General features: G+C 47.6%; 1 long non-coding RNA gene across 1 annotated transcript; it reads left to right on the top strand.

The window, feature by feature from the left end:
- The first annotated feature begins 11516 nt into the window (after window positions 1–11516).
- Window positions 11517–14995, top strand: LOC135051134 (uncharacterized). The gene is made up of 4 exons (XR_010242059.1): window positions 11517–11753; window positions 12063–12084; window positions 13103–13780; window positions 14909–14995. It is a non-coding gene; the product is annotated as an uncharacterized LOC135051134 (long non-coding RNA).
- Window positions 14996–21773: the final 6778 nt, after the last annotated feature.

Consider the following 21773-nt stretch of genomic DNA (forward strand, 5'->3'; position numbering starts at 1 on the left):
CCGCAGGTTCAACCACTTGTTAATGATGTTTTGGTCCCCCCTACGCCTGTTGTCCCCTCTGTTTCTCCCTCACAGGTTCCGTTCAATGCAGGGGCTACGCCCGGCAGGAGGCGAGGGTCACGGACGAACACAACAGCAACCGGTGAGGTGCGGACATCAACGGAGGCGGTAGCAGCGGACGACGCGGTTCCGGGTCCTTCTAACACCGGTGAGCTAAACCTTCCTTTGCACATTACAACATGTAGTTCCTCATCTTCCAGCAGTGTGTCTTCAGGTTCCCCGCGGCGCCCGCGGAAATTAGCTAGACTCATAGCGCGGCGAATGGCGAAGGAGGCGCATAGGGTAGCCGCTCCGGCGCCGGTACTTCCCCCTGATCCCCCCCGTTATGGGGAGATGGTTCACTGCGCCAACACTGCAGTCACACGGGGGGTTCGCAAGCGCATGCGGGAAAAAATCCGTAAGGGGAAGTACGTAGACGTATTCACCCTCACGGAGGAAATGCGGCAAGGTTTTGACGCAGCCAAGAAGCCGGGCGGTATTGGGGAAAATGCGTTTCGCAATTTTCACCAGTGGCTGCGTGGTTTTCTGGTTTTCATGGCTTGCTACACGGAATCGCGGCCCTCGGAGTATGCCAACTTGGTTAAATATTTGTTTTTAGTACACGATATGTACTTAAAATCCAAGGGGTCCGCGTGGCGGGTTTACGACGAGAAGTTTCGTCGCAATCAGGATGGCAACCCCATCCTGCCCGCGGGTTTTAAGGATGTTGAGGTGTGGTTGGAGGTCACGCAGCAGGTCAAACCCACCCCGGACGCCACGGCCAAGAAGCCCGGGGCGGCCGGGGCAGCTGGTTCCCGACTAACGGGAAAAGGCAAGTGCTTTGCCTACAACGACGGCAAGTGCGTCAAAGGAGCGAGTTGTCGTTTTCGCCACTCATGTAAGCTGTGCGGAGCAAGTCACCCGGCCAAGGATTGCACCTCGGCGACAGGCGGTAAGCCCGCCGCTGCCACCGAGGCCGGGGGAATTGGCAAGTAAGGCTTTTTCCCCGATTCTAGTTCCCGAGTTGCAGCGCTGGCTTAGCTTGTACCCCGATGAGGCGGCGTCATCTTTTCTCTTGGAGGGTTTTCGGCACGGTTTTCGTTTGCCCATTTCGGATTCGGTCCAGGTAGTGGCGCGCCGGAATTTGAGATCGGCTCGCGAATTCCCGCAGGAGGTCCGGCGGAAAGTGGACGGGGAGATTGGCCTGGGGCGCATGGCCGGGCCCTACGCCTTTCCCCCTCTGCCCTCCTTGTGCATTTCCCCAGTAGGGGTGGTGCCCAAGAAGGCCGCGGGCAAGTTTCGCCTGATACAGCACTTGTCGCACCCTCCGGGATTGTCGGTCAACGACGCCATTCCGGACGACAAGTGCAGGGTACGTTATCAGTCTTTTGACGACGCGCTGCGCTTAGTGCGGGATTGTGGTCCGGGGGGCTTTTGGCAAAATTGGACGTAGAATCGGCCTTTCGCCTACTCCCGCTGCACCCAGATTCCCTTCGGTTTCTGGGTTTCAAACTAGGGGGCAAGTTTTACGTGGATCGGTGTCTCCCCATGGGTTGCTCTGTCTCCTGCGCCTACTTTGAGTGCTTTAGCACATTTTTGCACTGGTGCGTCCAGGCTGCCTCCGGACAAACGGGGGTGGCTCACTACCTGGACGACTTTCTTTTTGTGGGGCCCGGGGACAGTTCGGTCTGTGGGGACATTCTTTCGGTGGCCAGGTCGTTATTCTGCGCTTTAGGGGTACCGGTCGCGCTAGATAAGTGCGAGGGCCCTTGCACGTGTCTTAGCTATTTAGGTATCGAAATTGACACGGTGGGGGGTTGCTGTCGCTTGCCCGAGGATAAGGTGCGGAAGCTATTGGGTTTAATTACAGACTGTTTAGGCAAACGCAGGGTTCGGCTTAAGCAGGTGCAGTCCTTGCTTGGTTCTCTCAATTTTGCGTGTCGGATTATCCCCATGGGTAGGATTTTCTGTCGCAAACTCGAGCGGGCCACGGCGGGGACGGTACGGCAGAATCACTCCGTGTACCTTTCCCGTGAGATCAGAGATGATTTGCGGATTTGGGTCTCTTTCCTGGAGTCCTTCAACAAGGAGGTTTTGTGGCCCGCTCCTTGTTGTTCTAGTAAGCAGCTGCAATTGTTCACGGATGCTTCAGGCAGTCGAGGGTTTGGCGCGTTCTTCGCTGGCGCATGGTGCGCTGCGGCTTGGCCGGCATCTTGGGTAACGCGCTGGTTTACCAAGAACCTGCGGTTGCTGGAATTGTTCCCGATTTTAGTGGCGCTTGAGTTATGGGCCGGACGGTTCGCAAATAGGGACATCTTGTTTCTTTGCGACAACTTGGGGGTAGTGCATGCGATTAATAATCAGCGTTCCTCCTCACCGCAGGCACTGAGACTGCTAAGGCATTTAGTGTTGGTTTGTTTGCAGCGCAATATTAATTTTAGGGCTCGCCACGTTCCTGGAGTTGACAATGGAATTGCGGATGCATTGTCCCGGTTCCAATTTGACAAGTTCAGGACGTTGGTTCCGGGAGCGGAGGCAGAGGGGTTACAATGCCCACCTTCTGTCTGGCAGATGGTCGAATCGGTTTAACGGCTTTAGCCAGGTGTGCTCTGGCTCCCTCCACGCTACGAGCGTATGATGCTGCATGGCGGGATTGGTCAGCCTTTCAGAGTAGGTACGGGGTAGCAGGTGAGTCCTCGGCCGACGCCCTGTTGACCTTTGTTTGGGAGCATTACCAAAACGGTAGGTCAAAAGCGGCCATGGCTACTGCCCTTGCGGGCATCGCCTTTCACTCGCGGCTCCACGGGACGACGGACCCCACGGGGTCGTTTGTCCTTTCCAGAGCGCTGAAAGGTTGGGCTAGGTTGCACCCGGCGCCTGCGGATTCACGTAGGCCTATAACGTTGCAGCTGCTAGCAGAATTGCTGCGTGTGCTACCTCAGATTGCGTCCTCGGAATTTGAGGTGGCATTGTTTAGTAGCGCGTATGCCCTGGCCTTTTTCGGGGCTTTTCGGGTGAGCGAGTTAGTGGCGACCAGTAAGGCGTCCCGGAAATCAGGTCTGCTCTACGAGAATGTGCGCTTGCAGGAGGGCCTGTTGCTCTGTAGGATTGTGCGATCCAAGACAGATCAAACAGGTCGGGGTCGCTGGTTGTCCTTGGAGGCTCAGGAAGGAATGGGCGTTTGCCCGCTGCGGTTGACGCAAGAGTATGTGCGGTTAAGACCTCCGGGGGGCAACCAGTTGCTGGTGCACGCGCAGTCGGACCCTCTGACAAAGTTTCAGTTCTCATCTGTGTTCAAGAAATGTTTGACGGCACTGGGCTTGCAGGAGGCGGACTTCGGTACTCATTCCTTTCGGATTGGGGCGGCTACCCATGCGGCGGCCGCTGGTTCATCACCGGCGGCTATTCGGGAGTTGGGTCGCTGGAAGTCGGCCTCCTATAAGTCCTATGTCCGTATAGATAAGTTATAAGTGCGCCTGTTGCGCTAACCCAAAAACGTGTTTACTCGTCGGTTTTGGAACGCTTACCGTTCAGGAATCGAGGGTGTGAAGTGAATTTTAAAAATTTTTCCTCCGAGGGGGCCTAATTTCAATTGGCTGTTCTATCAAGGTCCACGGGAGGTTTTTTGAGTTTTCTCCTTCACTTGGGTTTAATTTGGATACGTTGTGTTTAAGTTACAGATTATGTGCATAATCTGACGTTAGGATATTTTCTTTTACAGCTGTCATCAATTTTGGAGACCACATATGGATGGTTGGTCATTCATATATTTTTTGGGCGGAAAAACATCCCATGGCATCTAGGGCGACTGAGATTTTTGGGTCCAGGCAATTGAGATGGTTAGGTGTTAGGGGCATGTTATGGGGTGATCTGTTGCGCGTCCTTTTTTCTCAGGAGCGCCGCTGGGGTCGCCCCAGTTGTATTATCATTCATTTGGGTGGTAATGATCTAGGCCGAGTCAAAGGCATAGACTTGATTTTGTCTATAAAGGCGGATGTGGCGGCGATCCGTTGTCACTGGCCTGGGGTATGCATTGTCTGGTCGGAAATGGTGCCCCGTTTCCATTGGCGTGGCGCGGTGCGTTTCTCGGCGTTGGAGAAAGCACGCAAAAAGGTGAATGCTACGGTGTCTCTTTTTGTCAAGGCCATAGGCGGAGTGGCAATTAAGCATCCTCTGCTGGTGCTGCGGAACAGGCAGTTCTACAGAGACGATGGGGTTCACCTTTCTCCGGAAGGAGTGCAATTTTTTCTGGAGGATATTTTTGGTCTGTTTCGGTAGAGCTAGTTAGTTTCTGGTTTGGTTAATGTTCTGTTTGCGGATGGCGGTGGCGGTTTGGTAAACCTTGGTGGCGGGAAATCGCTGCCAACCAGCTGTCACACAGGCATAAGTGGTCATTGTGGGGCTCCCTCTTTAGAAGGACGGCAGGTGTGTCCTTTTCTTGCGGTTGGACATTTAGACGTTCCCCTGCGGGAACCGAACGTTTGCCAGAGAGAGAGGGGTAAGGCCAGCACAATGCGGTTTATGCGGGAAGGAGGCGGGGTAGGTGTACTCCCCTCCTTGGTTTGGTGGTTTTCATCTAGGTGACTGGTGCTGGTGTTGGGCAGCGGTTTTCTGTTTGCCATCCTCCAAACTAAAGTTAAATATATATTCAAATCAATTCTAATTCGGCCTCAATTATTAGTTTAAAGAGTTGGTCAGCGATTAATAAACATCGTCTGACCTTTAACTCCAGCTACTGTGTCCGTGTCTTTATTTCAGTGTGTGGTGTGGTTTTATTTAGTGATAAGCTAGCTTAAAGAAAAGGTTTAGGTAATCACAATAAAGTTATGAGCGGCTTAGATAAGCTGAAGGCTGCATAAGCCTGAGGCCATATAAGCGATCAACTTTTTGTGATTGGTTGTTTAAATGACTAAGCAGTTGCTAGGCAGATCAGTTTTCCCGGTTGGGTTTTTCCTATTGGATCAGGGGGTTGTGCATCAAGATGAAGAGGAGGGTCTTAGGTTAGTATATAGGGGGTGGCCATTTTGCTAGACTTCCTCTTGCCATTCAGTTTATGCCCGCCCGCTCTCCCAGAATGCGGCTACGTTTTTTGTTCTTGCTGTGGGCTATTGAAAGCCAGATTGGCGGGAAATCGCTGCCAACCAGCTGTCACACAGGCATAAGTGGTCATTATGGGGCTCCCTCTTTAGAAGGACGGCAGGTGTGTCCTTTTCTTGCGGTTGGACATTTAGACGTTCCCCTGCGGGAACCGAACGTTTGCCAGAGAGAGAGGGGTAAGGCCAGCACAATGCGGTTTATGCGGGAAGGAGGCGGGGTAGGTGTACTCCCCTCCTTGGTTTGGTGGTTTTCATCTAGGTGACTGGTGCTGGTGTTGGGCAGCGGTTTTCTGTTTGCCATCCTCCAAACTAAAGTTAAATATATATTCAAATCAATTCTAATTCGGCCTCAATTATTAGTTTAAAGAGTTGGTCAGCGATTAATAAACATCGTCTGACCTTTAACTCCTGCTACTGTGTCCGTGTCTTTATTTCAGTGTGTGGTGTGGTTTTATTTAGTGATAAGCTAGCTTAAAGAAAAGGTTTAGGTAATCACAATAAAGTTATGAGCGGCTTATAGGACCAATTACCTGAATTGGTTATGAAAGGGTAAATGTAATAAATTGTGAGAAGCCAGAAGTGTGAGTGTTTGTGAGAATGCCATATTTTTAAAGCAGTAATCATTTAAAAAGGCAAAATCAGATTGGTTTTGCCTTGTAAATTATTGCCGCTTTAAAAATATGGCATTATCACACAAACTCCCGCTTCTCGCACCCTATTACATTTACCCCAAAATTTTTCACCATTTTGTTTTTGTAATCTCTGTATTTAAAGAGGTAGTAGACAATGAGAACACAATTACATGCAATAAAATATGTGTAATAAAGTCCATCAAGTGAAAACATCTGCCCGTAGAAAACATAAGGAAATATCTAGCCTAAAAAAACAAAAAGACAATACAGGTAATAATCAAAAGCAAATTACTGCACATATGGACGTAAAATAACAAGATTCAAAGTAGGTATTATCAAACTACCATTTTTTTCAATTTTACGTCACTTTTGGACCAACAAATCATAACTATAGTTCTACCACAAAAATGATGGTAAGGAAAATAATTGTAAAAAGAAAGAAAAAGGAAAGAAAGAGAAAGAAAAAAGGGGGGAAAGGGGTGGTTATATCAGGCAGCAATGCAGTTGCTAAAAAAAAGAAATGAATCCAGACCAGGCAGAGCACGACGAAAGTGAGAGAACCATGGGGACCAAACTTCATGAAATTTGGCTACAGTGTTGTGTAAAACAGCAGTAATATACTCCACTGAAGCAACGTACCAAACCTTGGCCCTCATTCCGAGTTGATCGCTAAGAGTCTTCGCAACGCAAATGTACGAAATGTAAGTATCTGCGCATGCGCAAATGCGTGATTACGCATGCGCGAGTACATACGTACGACAACTGGGCAAAATTACTCAGAAAAAAAAAAGCCGTAACTGGCAAACGAAAACGAGGAGTGGCGTGGGCGTGGCGGAGGCGAGACTTCGCAATGCTCCGACATGGGCGTGAAAGTGGGCGTACAGTGTGGGAGTATGCAACTCGCAATGGGCGTGTTTTTCGCAAATAAACATTGTCGCTGTTAAAACTAACATAGGAAACCGTAGCAACATTCACGCAGCAGCCGAGTAGGTCTGCAGTTACTCTACATTTGCGAAGTACTGGTACAAGTGTGTATGCAGTAATTAGCAGTTAATTGGATATCACATTCATCTGATGTCCAATTACTTGTTAATTAATGAGCAGATGAAAGTTACCAACCAGCAATTGTCTGAACACACATTACATGTTTATTCTACTCACATATAAATCTCACACACTGCCAAATAAGGGTGTGATTTTTGTTGAATTTGTTGTGTAAGCATTTTTAAAACTTGTTTTAATGTGTGTAAGACTCCCAAATACAAGCAAGTGAAAATATTTGTGAAAGTGTTTGAAATCTGCAACATTTTTTACAAATAAACCAACACCCACATAATGCAGCATACACTTTAATTTAGTCTTAAAAGTCACAATAATATTTGATTATAATATCTGACAATGTTTGAAATGATGTCCTGTTGACCATAGATATTTATAAAAAGCGTCGTGTCTGTTTACTTAATATGGACATTAAAGTGTGGTGCAAAGCATACCTTTTTTTTGTTTTTATTTTCAATTTTTAAGGAGAATTAGCAGATTGGTCTACAAGTGTCTATATGCTGACCTAATCTTTCTGGAACTGCATTACCTTGAAGAAACTGCTCAAATTTTTTAAATATATTTTTTATTACTATAATAATATTTCACAACATTTAAACATGGCTCCACGTGAGTCGCACAGGCAGAGATGGACCAAGCAGCAAGCAGATGGCACTGACAATCATTAGATAGCAGAACTCAGTACTCTGCAAAATTCTGCTTCTGACAAAAGTATATTTTTAAAGCATAAATAAAACATGACACACCCTGCCACACACAAATTTTAAACCAAATGAGAAAGAATTAGGATCCACCACACAAACACAACAATACATAGCACACTAGTAAGAGGAAGATGGCTCTGGTGTTTATACACATAAACTCACAGGCTACAATACATCCAAACAGAAAGAATACATTTCACTAAGAGGGAGTTATCCATTCTGGTCACACAAGCCAACTCCAAAAATACATAGAGGCAACATCAAAAACATGGGTGCTGCCCATCTGGAGAGACATCATTTTCTTCTTTTTCTCCCCGCCTGAGGCTGTTCTTCTTTGGAAGGTCTGCGGAGCGACCTTCGTTGGGCCTGCCCAGTGGGCTGTTCTTCCTGGGCAGGGGCAGGGGAGGGAGCCGATGTGGGTGGCTCTCTGCCACTGTGGGCAAGGGAGACAGCGATGGCCTGGAGCCCTTGCAAGATGTTATTTGCAAGGGTTTGGAATGAGGAGGCAAGTTGTTCTTGGCCCTGCCTGATCTCTGCCAGACCTTGGCAGAGTTGAGCAACACCTTGCTCAACACAGGTTCGGTGCTCAGTGAGCCGGACAGCTATCTGGCTTACCTCCCGCATGACCCCGTCTTGAAACCGATTTAGGCTCTCACCATACCTAGCGATTTCAAGCAGGATCTCCGGGATAGCAGAGGGTTGGGTGGGGGGGCCAGTAGGAACCTGCAGAGGTGGGATTTGTTGGCCCACACTGCCAGACTCACTAGGTCCCTCCACCTCAGCCTCAACCACATAACCGTCCTGTGACTCAAACGGATCACCCCCCTGTGCTGTGTTTTGTGGCAAGCAAATAGAAGAATGTGTGGGAAAAAAGTAGGATACAAAATTAGTTTATTATTATAAATACTGTCAAAATTACAGACAACTAAATGTGTAAACTTACCTTCCAAGTCATGTCCCGTCAGGATCTCAGGCAGGTCCGTGTCCATATGAGACACCCCTTGGCCCTCCTCATAACTGACACAGGGCATCGCCATCTCCTCCAAGTCAGTATACTCCACAGCGACAGGTGCTCCTCCACCTGTAGCCCTTGAGGCATTCCACTCCGCAGCCCTCTTTGCCTTCAGGCGGGATTTGAAGTCGGCCCACCTACATATGTATTGTGAAAGAGGGACAAAGTAGAGTCTTATTATTTGTCTAAGCTAATATATAGGACACGTGTTCTGCTTGTGTTTGCTAGACATAACATCACATGTAACTACATTTTTTAGTCAACTTAGCACAGAAAAAGGACTGTCAATATGCACTTACCGTCGTCTCACTTCCTGTGATGTTCTGACGACAGAGCCAACTTCATTCACAGATTTTGTGATGTCTCTCCAGATTCGATCTTTTGAAGCAGCCCCCATGTTTTTTGGCCCTCTATGGATTTTGGACATGGCCTGCGTGACCAAGACACGCAACTCCCTCTTAGTGAATGCAGGCTGTCTTTTCTTCCGTCTGGAGGTAGCCTGTGAGGTTTCTTCTTGTTGGTCATCACCATCTTCCTCCTCACTAGCAGCTTCTGTCTGTTGTGTTTGTGTGGCTAAAGCCAATTCTCCCTCAGTTTGGTCACTTTGTGTGTGTGGCAGGGTATCCCCAGTCAATTGTTGTGGTTCAGAAGCAGACATTTGCAGAGTACTAGGTCCTGCCTCTTCAACATCCGCAGAGGCGGATTCCAACATGCGCCTTTGGCAATCTAGGCGTCTTTTCCGCAATGCCATCTCCTGCTCTGCAATGCGGTCCATCTCTGCTGCGATTTGCTCACGAGAAGCCATGTTTGTGATGACGTGTGTACGCCGAGGTGTGTGCTTATATACCTACGTGCGTAGCGTTAATTCACACAGGTGTACACTGTTAATCTGATTAATGATTGCACTGCTTATTTAAGGGCCTACTTTGCACGCTGTGAGTGTAGGTAGTTTGGAGTTTCTTTCACTTTAGTTTGTTGGCTTGTGCGTGAAGGTGCTATAGGAATTTTCAGAGTGAGTAATTGTCAAGCATACATTTGTCCTTTCGTTTGCGTTTAGAATATAGTCAGTGTAGCATTTTGTCTGCGATTTTTCGTTTGTGAGTATTCTGGAATTCGTCTTGTTGTTCATTTTTTGATTTCAAAGTGTTTATTTTATGTTGATTGTTTGTTATTCTTTTTTACACATATATATTTAGCTAGTCCATTTTTGCAAATAAACCTGTGCTTCATTGCTTTTACTGACATTTTTGTTCTCTTGTAGGAGATTTGTTTTGGGTGACGTAACCCTAGTCGATTTTGTTTATTTTGTGTGCTATATAACACAAAGAGTTCCTTTCTTTATTTTGGATCAGGTAAGTTCCCTGGGCCTGTGTTGGTGCCTGTTTTGTTTATTGGTCTGTATGTTGTTTTTGACTGTCATATTTGCTCTCTTGTAGGAGATTTGTTTTGGGTGACGTAACCCTAGTTGATTTTGTTTATTTTGTGTGCTATATAACACAAAGAGTTCCTTTCTTTATTTTGGATCAGGTAAGTTCCCTGGGCCTGTGTTGGTGCCTGTTTGTGTTTGTTCAAAGTGTTTTGATTATGTTTGTTTTCCATCTTGATAATAAATGTTATGTTTTTTACCGGGATTGATCAGCAAAGTAGTGTTGTTCTTGGCTGGGCTAGCTACTAAAGGGCTAACTTTTTTTTGTTTTAATTTAAATGTTTTTAACCAATTATTCTTAATTTTGTAGTAGTTGTTTGTGATGTGTTTGATGTTCTGTTTTTTTAAATAATATTATTTTTAACAATTACAATTTAACATATGTAGCTTTCATTATAAAAATAATGTTTTTTTTTTTTTTTTTATAATATTCTTTTTGGTCCTGAATTGAACCCAGAAAAAATGTCTTACGCTCCTGCAGTAAGTTGACACACCCTTTTTGTAATAATTTTTTGTTTGCATATTTTTTGGACTTTGTTTTTGTCTTATTCAAATTTTTTTTTTTGTTTTTATAAAAGTGTGTGATGTCTATATTTATCGCAGCAGAAGCCCTACCTCCCCAACCCACGCCAGCACTCCCACCCCAACCGCCAGCCCCACAACCACAACCGGCTCCTCATCAACCAAGGCAACGGAGGCGTGCTAGGCCACCAATTTTCCGACCCCGTGTCCTACTTTTTGGGATGCCAGATGATGTGGTTGTACGTAGATACAGGCTGCCACCACATCTAATCCTAGACACTCTCTCCATAATAGAGAGTGATCTGGAGTCTGAAATTCGGTATCCTACAGCAATACCACCATTGACACAATTCCTTGCTGTGTTACATTTTTTGGCAACAGGGTCTTACCAGCATGTGGTTGGAGACCTGGTTGGCATGTCGCAGGGCCAGTTCAGTAAGGTCCTGCGGCGTGTCTGCCAGGCTTTCCTCAAGCGTGTGAAGCAATTTATTGCTATGCCTTTGGATGTTGGTGCCCTAGATGTGGTGAAGCGGCAATTTGCGGAAGGTGGTAGTCGCTTCCCACATGTTATTGGGGTTGTGGATGGCACACATGTAGCTATTCAGCCACCAAAACATAATGAAGAAATTTATAGAAACAGGAAACTGTTTCATTCTCTGAATGTAATGGTTGTTTGTGGGCCATCCCTCCAGATCCTTTCCCTGAACGCAAAGTTTACTGGAAGTTCCCATGATGCGTATGTCATTAGACAATCAGGGATATGGCACAGATTAAGATCAAGTCAACGAGCAGACATGTGGTTATTGGGTGAGTTGTTGCACATATTTTGTTCAAAATTTTGTATATTTTTCCAAATTGACTATTTCTAAAAAAAAATTTTCCTCAAACAGGAGACCGTGGATATCCTTGCACCCCCTGGCTCATGACTCCTTACCGTAATCCCAGGCCAGGACCACAGACGGCATTTAACTCCGCGCTTACTGCCACTAGGCAGCTGGTGGAGCGCACAATTGGGGTCCTTAAAGGGCGGTTTCGTGTGCTCCACCGCACTGGTGGCGACATCATGTATTCGCCGGAGATGGCAAGTAAAATAGTGGTCCTGTGCGCTATACTCCACAATATCGCGGTAAGGAGTAGCGTAGAGCTTCCTCAGACAGAGGAATTGCCTGATGAGGAGCCAGGGGTTGTCCGACACTTCGGTGGGGGGAGTGTTACAAGGAGGGGGAGCCAAGTCAGGGCAAGCATTGTTGCTGAATTTTTCAGGTATAGTGTTTTTTTTTACTCTATTGTTACCAAAATAAAAGCACAGTATGCATCATTTTTTATTTAAATGTAGAAATTGTGTTTGCTATTGTAAGGTCATTGTGTAATGCTTTTTGTGTGTTTGAATCTGTTTTTTTTTTAATCTTCAAAAAACAATAACACGTTAAGCTGACAATTTAATTTTGTGTAAAACAATACTGTGATGTTGCTAAATAGTGTCCTTATTTTTTTACTATTCTAACATCATGATTATTTAAACAAAAACACAAACAAATGAAACTGAATGTTGCCCACTTTGTGAATGTCCAGCTGAAAGACCACACAAACTGAGGTGAGTACTCAGATATGTTTATAAATTGATCTAAAACTGTGTGTGTGTCTGTGTCTGTGTTTTTTTGTTTTAAATTTTTTGGTTGTGTTTTGCTTAAAATTTGCTTATGCGAATGCGTAGTTCCGCTCGTGCGAAATAACACTCTGCTCTTCACAGCATTGCAAAGATCAATAAAGTTATTATAAATGACATATGACAGCATAGATTGTGGACCAATCACATGCTAACAGACATTATAAATATATGCCCAAATAAGGAAAACGCCATTGCCATGATGCGTGCGGCACCTTTCACCAGGCGGGAGCTCCGCGTCCTGGTTGCGGTGATGGACCGCCGCGTAGGCCGCGTTGGGCGATTCATCTCCAATCGTGTTAAGCGCGAGGCCTACGCGGAGGTCCGTCGCCTGCTGCTGTCTCGCGTCCGCAGCAGGCGGACCATCATCCAGTTAGAGCGGAGATGGAGTGATCTCCGAAGGAGGACTCCAGAGCTGTTGGCGGAGATCCGCCAGCAAATCCGCACTATGCATGCACGCAGTAAGTAACATTACATAAGATTATTAGCATAAATAGTGCAAATTTTCACTAAGTGGTAGGCTAATTGCAACACTGAGTGAACATTTTGAAAAAATAGGACAGTGTGTGTGGTTAGGGCAAACATTACTGACTGTAGCAAAGTGTCCCTAAACAAGTGCATGTTTTACATAATTAGTAGCCAGGCAGGAAACTGTACCAAAAAACTTGATCAGTGCTGTCTATATAATAAGGTAGCTTGAATAGTGATCTGGTGATGTTGGCTAGACAAATCAATATGTCTCAATGGAATAGATACAGGAATGACCGACAAAATTTTTTTATTTCATAATTTTGTTTGCAGTGGGCAACATGAAGAGGTTTGAATAATTTTTTTTTTTAAATTCTAAAAAAAACTTTCTTTTACATGGAACCGAACAGTGAAAATTACAATTGATTAGTATGTAATTTAACATGCAAATTGAATTATATTTTAACAATCATTCTAGGACGACCACAACGGCAAGCACCACATGATGCACCAGCTCAGCACCCTTCCCCTTCTCACTCCCCCTCCACTTCCCAGTCCCCCTCCCCTTCTCACTCCCCCTCCCCTTCTCACTCCCCCTCCCCTTCTCACTCCCCCTCAGCTTCCCAATCCCCCTCAGCTTCCCAATCACCCTCAGCTTCCCAATCACCCTCAGCTTCACAATCCACCTCAGCTTCCCAGTCACCCTCAGCTTCCCAGGCCCCCTCAGCTTCCCAGGCCCCCTCAGCTTCCCAGGCCCACTCCACTTTCCACTCCCCTTCTCAGCCAACCTCTCCTTCTCTTTCTGTGACCCCTTCTCCTCCTTCCCATACCCCTTCTCCTTCTACTTCCAACTCACCTTCTCAGCCCCCCTCACCCTCTATTGGCCTAACATTTTCACCGCCCCCCTCGCCCTCTCAATCAGACCCACCCTCTGAAATTACATCCCCAATCCAACCTCCTTCCCCCATCCAGCCTCCTTCCCCCATCAAGCCTCCTTCCCCCATCCAGCCTCCTTCCCCCATCCAGCCTCCTTCCCCAATCCCTCCTCCTTCCCCCATCCAGCCGCCTTCCCCCATCCAGCCGCCATCCCCACCCAGTGAATGGGCAGAGGAAGCCCCTGAAGACAGTTCAGGGAGTCTTCATGTTGCCGAGGAAAGTAAGTGTTTTAACATTTTGTTAAAAATGATTACCTACTTACACTTACAATGACAAAACATGCAGTGTTGTACTGTTGGAATTCTTGTACCAAGGAAAATTAATTGTGTTTTTCTTCATGGTGTACATGTTGCATTTACATTTATTTGAGTGTCATTATATGTCCAGTGTTTATGTGTGCCATGTTTTGTGTGTCCACTCTAGGTCGACACTCATTAGGTCAACAGGGTTGGCAGGACAACAGGGTTTATATGTGTTAGGTTTTCTGGGAAACAGTTAGACCTGAGTGGAGTTTAGTATGTTGTTGTTCTTTTACACTTGTGCCTGTGTATTCTTAATATTTACACTTACAAATCACATGCTTCACTTTGTTAGGCAGCCTAACGACCCAATGATTTGTGGTGTGAAAGTTACACTCACAAAATGATTATTGGATAAAGTCAAACCTGTTTGACCTTATTTAGTAAGGGCAGCTTTCATGGAGTGTGGGCATGCTAGGATATGTTGTCCTTCTGAAGATGTTGATATGCAGTGTGATGATGCAGGACCAACACCCTAAAAAAAAAAAAAAAAAAACCAAATGGGAATGAATGCCAACATGGTGTAACATTGACGAAGATGGTAGTTATCTTTAACATGGGATGTCGGCCATAGCAACCAATAAGATTATACTTTAAAAATTGGGAACCACTTCTACAATATAATATTCATATTTTTGCTTGTTTGCTATGGGCAACGTTCCATCTTAAATATAACTCACATAGTAGTAAATGTAACCCATGGTCTGGAACACTTTAAAATCTTAAAAAAAGGCTGAGCAGGCTTGTGTGTTGTTCTGCTAATGATTGTACCATAAAACAGGCAGGATGTAGTAACTTTGCCATTAAAGCAGGCCTGTCCAAACTGCGGCCCTCCAACTGTTGAGAAACTACACATCCCAGCATGCCCTGACACAGCTTTGGCATTCCCTGACCACAAAACTGTGTCAAGGCATGCTGGTATATGTAGTTTCACAACAGCTGGAGTCCAGCAGTTTGGACATGCCTGCATTTAAGTGTGCTTTGCGCCTTGCTTGGATAATAAGTAATGTAATTAAGTTATTAATGTTTGTGTTGCATCTTAATTTCAGATGTTGCAGTTGGAGATCCTACAAGTTTTGGAGGCATTCTTTACACCATGCGCCAACACCTGCAAGGATTAATGCATTGTGTTGATAATTTGCAAAAATTTTCATGATTTTGTTTATTTTATGGAAAAAAAAACTGATTTATTTTAAAAAATAAAATAAAAAAAGTTGATTAAAGTTAACCGGGTGTTGTGTTTATTAATGCAAAAAAGGATCAGCTGATTGGCAGGCAGAAATTGTTTGCAAAAAACATTACACACATCTTACGTTAGATTATTAACAAAAAAAACAGGAGATTTATTGTGTTAAGAAACATGTAAACACTTTCATTCACAAACAACACCTTTAAAAACAAACAAAGGGAAAAAAAAAAAAATTATACACTTTTACATGTTGATGGGCAATTATGGCAACAAAGTGTTAATCTGGTTTTTTTTGCAGACTTAATTGTTTAGGAACATTATCAATCATTACACTAATTGGATTCGTTATTGAAAAGGGCTTGTTGACTTTAAAAGGAATGGTGTAATTTCACTTAATAGCTTTAAAAAAACATTTTTGTGCGTTTTTCCTTAAAAGTGTGCACTTTTACGGTAAAATGTGTAAATCTACTAAAACTTAGTATTTTTACGATTAAGTATGTGTTATTGCGATGGATTCGCAATGCTGCGATGGTTTCGCATTACTGCGATGTCATTTGGCGTACGCCCACTTTGTGTAATACTGCGTACGAATGTGCAAAAAAACGTTGGGGGCGGAGGTTCGCATATTTACTACATTAACGCAACTTTGCGAATATGTTGTGCGACCGAAAAACTTAGCGATCAACTCGGAATGAGGGCCCTTATTTGTTAGGGTTACAATAGAGGGCGCAGCAGGTTGCTTCCAGTTCAGGGCAATTAAGTTTAGCGGCATTAAAAACATTTCCACATAGCTTATTGAAAGGTCCAGACACTTCCAATATCGGTAAGCACAGCAATGCGTAGGGAGGGTCTTTTGGGGGTAGGGGAGTGATGAAATTTCACAATAATGACAAGACAGAATTCCAATATTCAGAAACTATGGGACATTCCCACCTTGTTGGTCATTCCGAGTTGATCGCTCGCTGGCTAGTTTTAGCAGCCGTGCAAACGCTATGCCACCGCCCACAGGGGAGTGTATTTTTGCTTTGCAGAAGTGCGAACGCTTGAGCAGCCGAGCTCTGCAAAAACAGTTTGTGCAGTTTTTGAGTAGCTCTGAACCTACTCAGCGCTTGCGATCACTTCAGCCTATTCGTGTCCGGATTTGACGTCATACACCCGCCCAGCGAACGCCCCGCCACGCCTGCATTTTTTCAGACACGCCTGCTTTTTTGCAAACACTCCCTGAAAACAGTTAGTTGACACCCAGAAACGCCCCCTTCCTGTCAATCTTCTTGTGCCCGTCTGAAAACTTCGCTAGAATCTGTGCACAACCACAAAGGGCTTTGTAACCGTACGTTGCGCGTGCACATTGTGGGGCATATGCATAAGCAGAAATACAGTTTTTTAGCCTAGCGATCAACTCGGAATGACCCCCCATATGTGAAAGTAGGTGCTTTCACCAGAGGCGTAACTAGGGTTCTTGGAGCCCAGGGCAAGATGTAAAATGGTGCCCCCCCCCAAAAAAAAGCACACAAAAAGAGGCATGTGCGCGCGGCGAAAAAATGGGCATGGCCACACCCCAGAAGGGGTGTGGTCACGCTCCAGAAGGGGTGTGGCCACTGAAAATGGCCCACAGTGCCAGTTACATTGCCCCACAGTGCCAGATACAATGCCCCACAGTGCACGATACATGCCCCGCAGTGCCGGATACATGCCCCACAGTGCCAGTTACATTGCCCCACAGTGCCAGTTACATTGCCCCACAGTGCCAATTACATTGCCCCACAGTGCCAGTTACATTGCCCCACAGTGCCAGATACAATGCCCCACAGTGCCGGATACATGCTCCACAGTGCCAGTTACATTGCCCCACTGTGCCAGATACATGACCCACAGTGCCAGTTACATTGCCCCACTGTGCCAGATACATGCCCCACAGTACCAGTTACATTGCCCCACTGTGCCAGATACATGCCCCACAGTGCCAGTTACATTGCCCCACTGTGCCAGATACATGCCCCACAGTACCGGATACATGCCCCACAGTGCCAGTTACATTGCACCACTGTGCCAGATACAAGCCCCACAGTGCCAGTTACATTGCCCCACTGTGCCAGATACATGCCCCACAGTGCCAGTTACATGCCCCACAGTGCCAGTTACATGCCCCACAGTGCCAGATACATGCCCCACAGTGCCAGGCCCCACTCAGTGCCATTTACATGCCACATTTGGTGCCAGTTACATTGCCCCACTGTGCCAGATACATGCCCCACAGTGCCAATTACATGCCCCACAGTGCCAGATACATGCCCCACAGTGCCGGATACATGCTCCACAGTGCCAGTTACATTGCCCCACTGTGCCAGATACATGACCCACAGTGCCAGTTACATTGCCCCACTGTGCCAGATACATGCCCCACAGTACCAGTTACATTGCCCCACTGTGCCAGATACATGCCCCACAGTGCCAGTTACATTGCCCCACTGTGCCAGATACATGCCCCACAGTACCGGATACATGCCCCACAGTGCCAGTTACATTGCACCACTGTGCCAGATACAAGCCCCACAGTGCCAGTTACATTGCCCCACTGTGCCAGATACATGCCCCACAGTGCCAGTTACATGCCCCACAGTGCCAGTTACATGCCCCACAGTGCCAGATACATGCCCCACAGTGCCAGGCCCCACTCAGTGCCATTTACATGCCACATTTGGTGCCAGTTACATTGCCCCACTGTGCCAGATACATGCCCCACAGTGCCAATTACATGCCCCACAGTGCCAGATACATGCCCCACAGTGCCGGATACATGCCCCACAGTGCCAGTTACATTGACCCACTGTGCCAGATACATGCCCCACAGTGCCAGTTACATTGCCCCACTGTGCCAGATACATGCCCCACAGTGCCAGTTACATTGCCCCCACTGTGCCAGATACATGCCCCACAGTGGAAGTTACATGCCCCACAGTGCCAGTTACATGCCCCACAGTGCCAGATACATGCCCCACAGTGCCAGGCCCCACTCAGTGCCAGTTACATGCCCCATTTGGTGCCAGTTACATTGCCCCACAGTGCCAGTTACATTGCCCCACAGTGCCAGATAAAATGCCCCACAGTGCCGGATACATGCTCCACAGTGCCAGTTACATTGCCCCACTGTGCCAGATACATGCCCCACTGTGCCAGTTACATGCCCCACAGTGCCAGATACAATGCCCCACAGTGCACGATACATGCCACGCAGTGCCGGATACATGCCCCACAGTGCCAGTTACATTGCCCCACAGTGCCAGTTACATTGCCCCACAGTGCCAATTACATTGCCCCACAGTGCCAGTTACATTGCCCCACAGTGCCAGATACAATGCCCCACAGTGCCGGATACATGCTCCACAGTGCCAGTTACATTGCCCCACTGTGCCAGATACATGCCCCACAGTGCCAGTTACATTGCCCCACTGTGCCAGATACATGCCCCACAGTGCCAGTTACATTGCCCCACTGTGCCAGATACATGCCCCACAGTACCGGATACATGCCCCACAGTGCCAGTTACATTGCACCACTGTGCCAGATACATGCCCCACAATGCCAGTTACATTGCCCCACTGTGCCAGATACATGCCCCACATTGCCGGATACATGCCCCACAGTGCCAGTTACATTGACCCACTGTGCCAGATACATGCCCCACAGTGCCAGTTACATTGCCCCACTGTGCCAGATACATGCCCCACAGTGCCAGATACATTGCCCCACTGTGCCAGATACATGCCCCACAGTGCCATTTACATTGCCCCACTGTGCCAGATACATGCTCCACAGTGCCAGTTACATGCCCCACTGTGCCAGTTACATGCCCCACAGTGCCAGATACATGCCCCACAGTGCCATTTACATTGCCCCACTGTGCCAGATACATGCTCCACAGTGCCAGTTACATGCCCCACTGTGCCAGTTACATGCCTCACAGTGCCAGATACATGCCCCACAGTGCCAGATACATGCCCCACAGTGCCAGGCCCCACTCAGTGCCAGTTACATGCCCCATTTGGTGCCAGTTACATTGCCCCACTGTGCCAGATACAATGCCACACAGTGCCAGTTACATGCCCCACAGTGCCAGTTACATGCCCCACAGTGCCAGATACATGCCCCACAGTGCCGGATACATGCCCCACAGTGCCAGTTACATTGCCCCACTGTGCCAGATACATGCCCCACAGTGCCAGTTACATTGCCCCACTGTGCCAGATACATGCCCCACAAAGCCAGTTACATTGCCCCACTGTGCCAGATACATGCCTCACAGTGCCAGTTACATGCCCCACAGTGCCAGTTACATGCCCCACAGTGCAGGATACATGCCCCACAGTGCCAGGCCCCACTCAGTGCCAGTTACATGCCCCATTTGGTGCCAGTAACATTGCCCCACTGTGCCAGATACATGCCCCACAGTGCCAGTTACATTGCCCCACTGTGCCAGATACATGCCCCACAGTGCCAGTTACATGCCCCACAGTGCCAGATACATGCCCCACAGTGCCAGATACATGCCCCACAGTGCCAGGACCCACTCAGTGCCAGTTACATGCCCCATTTGGTGCCAGTTACATTGCCCCACTGTTCCAGATACATGCCCCACAGTGCCAGTTACATTGCCCCACTGTGCCAGATACAATGCCCCACAGTGCCAGTTACATGCCCCACAGTGCCAATTACATGCCCCACAGTGCCAAATACATGCCCCACAGTGCCGGATACATGCCCCACAGTGCCAGTTACATTGCCCCACTGTGCCAGATACATGCCCCACAGTGCCAGTTACATTGCCCCACTGTGCCAGATACATGCCCCACAGTGCCAGTTACATTGCCCCACTGTGTCAGATACATGCCCCACAGTGCCAGTTACATTGCCCCACTGTGCCAGATACATGCCCCACAGTGCCAGTTACATGCCCCACAGTGCCAGTTACATGCCCCACAGTGCCAGATACATGCCCCACAGTGCCAGATACATGCCCCACAGTGCCAGGCCACACTCAGTGCCAGTTACATGCCCCATTTGGTGCCAGATACATGCCCCACTGTGCCTGTGCACCCCCCCCCCCCCGTTCACTCACCGGCCGCTTATGTGAGGGGAGGAGAGCGCAGCGCAGCACCTCTCCTTCCCTCACTGCCTCTCCTTCCCCTCACCGCTCCGTCCAGGTCTCCCGTCCCGTCTCCGGCGGCTGTGTCTGGCGACGGTTCGCTAGCCAATCAGAGCTCGCGGACCGGCAGCCAATGAGGAGCCGGTCCGCAAGCTCTGATTGGCTAACGCCGGAGACCGGACACAGCAGCGCTGCTGGCAGCGCTGCTAGTGCTGGCAGCGGCGGTGATCGGAGGGAGAGATGCTGCACTCTCCTCCCCTCACATTTAGGGTTGACGGGGGCGAGTGGGGCATGATGCCCTGGCCACCGCCGGCGCCCCCCTCTCCTGGGCCTGCCAAGGCGCCCAGGGCACGTGCCCCACTCACCCTACTCTAGATACGCCTCTGGCCTTCACAGTATGTCCGCACTGACGCCATCATAAATCTGAGGTCGTCGGGTAAATAGAGTGTAACTTTTCGAGAACCATGTACCATTGAGTATAAATTTTCGAAGAGTTTTCTTTTATATTAGCACTAATAGAGGTCCTAGCTACTCTTTGATGGATATATGCCCATTCCTCATCATCTAGACTTTTCCCTAGATCTTTTTCCCATTCCATTTCAAATGGTTCTTTGTCAGAAACAGACGGAGTTGCTAGCAAAGAATACAAAATAAAGATAGTACCCTTACAACCTGGGTCATAAGTACATAGGCGTTCAAAAGGACGGAGGTCCCTAAATGTCCGAGACTTGCTAAGGGAATGGATAAAGCTAAGTATCTGCATATATGCAAAGTGACTGCCAGCCTGCAATCCAAACTTTTCACATAATTCATCAAAAGTTCTAGGAGCACAGGCACCCGAGAGATGGCGTACTCTTGTGATGCCTGCTGCAACCCAAGGGCGCATATATGGACCTACACAGCCCATAGAGAAATGAGGATGACGCAAAATAGGTGTCAAAGGTGAAGGATATGGCAGTGCCGTAACTAGACATATTAGCGCTGTGTGCAAAAAATGGCATCGGCGCGCCCCCCCCCCTTATGCAATACAAGTGCAGTGCGTACCGCAGGTGCGCAAAAAAATATATAGGGGCATGGCTTCATGGGGAGGAGGTGTGGCCACAAAATAATACCAATTCATATTACGGTGCACAGTAGTCTCCATTATTCAAATTACACCACACAGTAGCGCCACTGCACCTTTTACACATTACGGCGGACAGAGTCCCCTTTTTACACAGTACGGCCGACAGCATCCCGTTTTTACACATTACGGCAGACAGTATCCTCTTATTACACATTACGGCAGACAGTCCCCCTTTTTACACATTATGGCAGCCAGTCCCCCATTTTACACATTACGGCAGACAGCGTCCCCTTATTACACATTATGGCAGACAGCGTCCCCTTATTACTGATTACGGCAGACAGAGTCCCCTTTTTACACATTGCGGCAGACAGTGTCCCGTTTTTACACATTACGGCAGACAGCGTCCCCTTATTACACATTACGACAGACAGCGTCCTGTTTTTACACATTATGGCAGTCAGCGTCCCCTTATTATACATTACGGCAGACGGCGTCCCCCTTTTTACACATTAC

This window comes from Pseudophryne corroboree, chromosome 2, assembly GCF_028390025.1.
Source record: "Pseudophryne corroboree isolate aPseCor3 chromosome 2, aPseCor3.hap2, whole genome shotgun sequence".
Lineage (NCBI taxonomy): Eukaryota > Metazoa > Chordata > Amphibia > Anura > Myobatrachidae > Pseudophryne > Pseudophryne corroboree.